This window comes from Chanodichthys erythropterus, chromosome 11, assembly GCF_024489055.1.
Source record: "Chanodichthys erythropterus isolate Z2021 chromosome 11, ASM2448905v1, whole genome shotgun sequence".
In the NCBI taxonomy this organism is placed as follows: domain Eukaryota; kingdom Metazoa; phylum Chordata; class Actinopteri; order Cypriniformes; family Xenocyprididae; genus Chanodichthys; species Chanodichthys erythropterus.
Window position 1 is genome coordinate 46896787 of NC_090231.1, and position 3577 is coordinate 46900363.

Genomic DNA, 3577 nt, shown 5'->3' on the forward strand with positions numbered 1-3577 from the left:
TACACTCCAGTTTAGAGGTACTTCTCAGCACTCATGAGGAGTTTATCACATTGGTTAGGTGCATTAAAAAGCTAATTTTCTAAGCTTTAAAATGATGCCTTTTTTGTGATACACATTGCATCCCGTAAAAATGAGACCTGTTTTTAGCCAAGTATGTTATATCATTCTGTGAGTAATATCTTGTGATCAACACAAGAGATTATGTTGATTTTGAGCTCATTTTAATCGTGAGAATCTGCTGTAAATAATGATGTGCATTTTCTATGATCTGTGCATGTTTCATAAAGTTAAGAACGCCACGTGAAATCTACATATTTGTATTCAGTTAGCGGCTGAATACAAATATGTTTGTGTTACTCAGATATTACTCAGACTCATTGGAGGGTGAAAACAATGCAACAGGAGCATGTTGGAGGCTTGATCTGAACATGTATAGTCTCTGATTTTGTATGCAAAAAGAATTAGTGTGCTACCTACTTGCTTTCAGTTTATATTGTCTCTTAAACAGAGACACGCAAGGGTTAAACAGATAAACCTGTTTGACTCCTGCCGCGCTCTGCCTACAACCCCCATTCCCGATCTTGCCTAACTGCAATTATGGCCATGGGACTCAAGTTGCATTTGAATCCCATGCTTCAGACACCATCACGCTGGAAGCATTCCCTATAGTGTCTTTGGACGCAGTACAAGTTCCCATTCGAAAGGGAAATGATCTTCATCTTTCCAGAGTTCTTGGGTTTGGCAATAACTAGTCCAACACCATCACAATGTTGATGAACTTGTTTACTCAAGCATAGTACCAATGGCGTAGGCAGAATTTTATTTTTGATTGGGCCTGGGCAAAATTGAGCGGGCACTTTCACGTAGGGTCCTTCACTTTCCTACATATTTCATATAGTCAAAAGCAAACTAAAGGACTCATTATTCATGCAGTTTCAATAATTTTTTCCCCTTTGTTTTTAGTGAAAATAAACCACAGTAGAACACTCACACAGTACAATAAAACTACCACGTCTTTGTCACAAACATGTTTGAAACTACATAGGGAAAAAGCATATCCAATGTCAACATAACAAAAATGTATTCAGGATAGGCCCAAGCACTAAATACTGTTGCAGATTACAATACTCAGACTCTAAAGTTAGAACAAAGCTGTGTAAAAAGAACCTCTCACATCTGTTTAATTACAAATACAAAACACAAAACTTTTATTGTAACTGTGAATTAAGTCATACAACATCAACAAACAACAGAACCTAGAATAGCGACAACCTGTCCACATACAAAATAACACAAAAAAGGTCTGATTTTCAAAACAAAACTTACCTGTTACAAAATGAGCCGGAAACTCTTGGGCTTGGAATTGAAAAGTGTTGCCGTTACCTGCAGGCTGATGGATGGGTTCTCTCCCACATCAATGCAATTTTTTAAAAGTATTTTTTTTTAATAAAATTTTGCTTAAACATTGCTGCCGTTTTTCTAACATTTTCTAACACACAACTGAAAATTATAAGGGGTGAATGGGTGTTCCTGAATGGGTGAACACACATGAACTCACAGGTACGAAATGCCTGAGACAGCCTGGATAACACAGAGTTGCCTAACACATATGTTAATCATACTCATCAAACATTATCCAAAAACACATTTTATTTATTTTTAGGATTTGATATGTTATTCTAATGTTTGTAATTATAATAAAGTAAAGGAAACAACAATACTTTAATGTAATATTGCTACAGTAACTGGGGGGACTATTTATCATAGCGGGCAGGCCTATGCCCATCAGGGCTGTCTGTTGGCTATGCCCATACATAGTACAAACCACGCCATTAAGTTTCTAGGTCTGTATATCACAATCAAACTCACATGGGAGAACTCAATACAACCTCACTAGCCAAGAAAGCAGAGCATTGTCTCCTCTTTCTGTGGTGACTGAGGGGCATAAGGTACAGATGAACCTTTGAGTCTACATGCATCACTGTCTTTTAAAATTCCAATGCTTTAGACCTCAAGTCAATGCAGCACATTGTAAAAAAAAAAAAAAAAAAAAAACAACAGACACAATAATTGGAGCCTAACTCCCTTCCCCAGCCAGAGCTCCAGATTGCTACTAAATGGTTGCATTTTGTGACTATTTTTCATGCCAACACCAAAGGACTCAGCAACAGGAGAAAGATTGAGCATTTACATTAAAGGGATAGTTCACCCAAAAATGAAAATTTGATGTTCATCTGCTTACCACCAGGGCATCCAAGATGTAGGTGACTTTGTTTCTTCAGTAGAACACAAATTATGTTTTTTTTTTGTTTTGTTTTTGTTTTAACTCCAACTGTTGCATTCTGTCAGTCATATAATGTATGTCAATACTAACAAAATCTATGAGAGTAAAAAAAACAAAAAAAAACATGCACAGACAAATCCAAATTAAACCCTGTGGCTTGTGACGACACATTGATGTCCTAAGACATGAAACGATCAGTTTGTGCAAGAAACTAAACAGTATTTATATAATTTTTCACCTCTAATACACCACTATGTCCAACTGCCTTGAGCACGTGCATGGCATCCTGGCATAGTTTACGCAAGCGCCAGAAGTGATCACTCGAGCGTATATGTCATTCATTGTTTACACAGTGCACAAACGTTGTAGGTATGACGGCTAATCAAAATGATACTTACTTGCACTTATCCGGATTTTTCATACCAACTTAAAACTAAAATATTACGTTCTCTCGCGTGAACTCATTCGGGAGTGGTGACTTTCCACGTATTCCCAACTTCTGAGCCTGCTCACCTGAAGTTATAGGTGATTGCTCTTCGGCTGGATATCAACACACCCATTAACATACTAAAGCTGTTGAGGGTCTGCAGCGATCATTTTCCCCCTGATGATTGTACATACCCAGGAGAGGATCACGTACGCCTTAAACCATCAGCCTATGTTTTTTCCACATCCAACTGAAGTATGTGAACAAGACCTTGGTATGTGCCCTTGTTATTTGTAAAGCTTCCCTTACGAAAAGTAAGAAAATAAAATTAAGATTTGCTGTAATAAAACCATGTTTTTTTGTTTGTTTGTTTGTTTGTTTGTTTTTTTTCTGGTTTACTTCCATTTGTATAACAACTGTTGTACTACAGTCACCATGTTTAAACTACGCCAGAGCGCGTCTTAGGACATCAATGTGTCGTCACGAGCCGCAGGGTTTCATTTGGCTTTGTCTGTACATGTTTTTTTTTTTTTTTTTTTTTTTTTTGTACTTTCATACATTTTGTTACCATTTACATGCATTAAAAGACTGACAGACTGCAATGGTTGGAGTTAAAATCCTCATTTGTGATCTACTGAAGAAACAAAGTCACCTACATCTTGGATGCAGATAAACATCAAATTTTCATTTTTGGGTGAACTATCCCTTTAAGAACAACTTACAATAATAAAACGGATGACAATTGTGCAGTACTACCAGTCCTTTGCAGCACATCTAATTATTATCAGGAATACTATGATTGTAACCACATCCCAGACCACTGTTTTCAAGCAAATGTGTACAGGGAAAAAAAAAAATCATATATA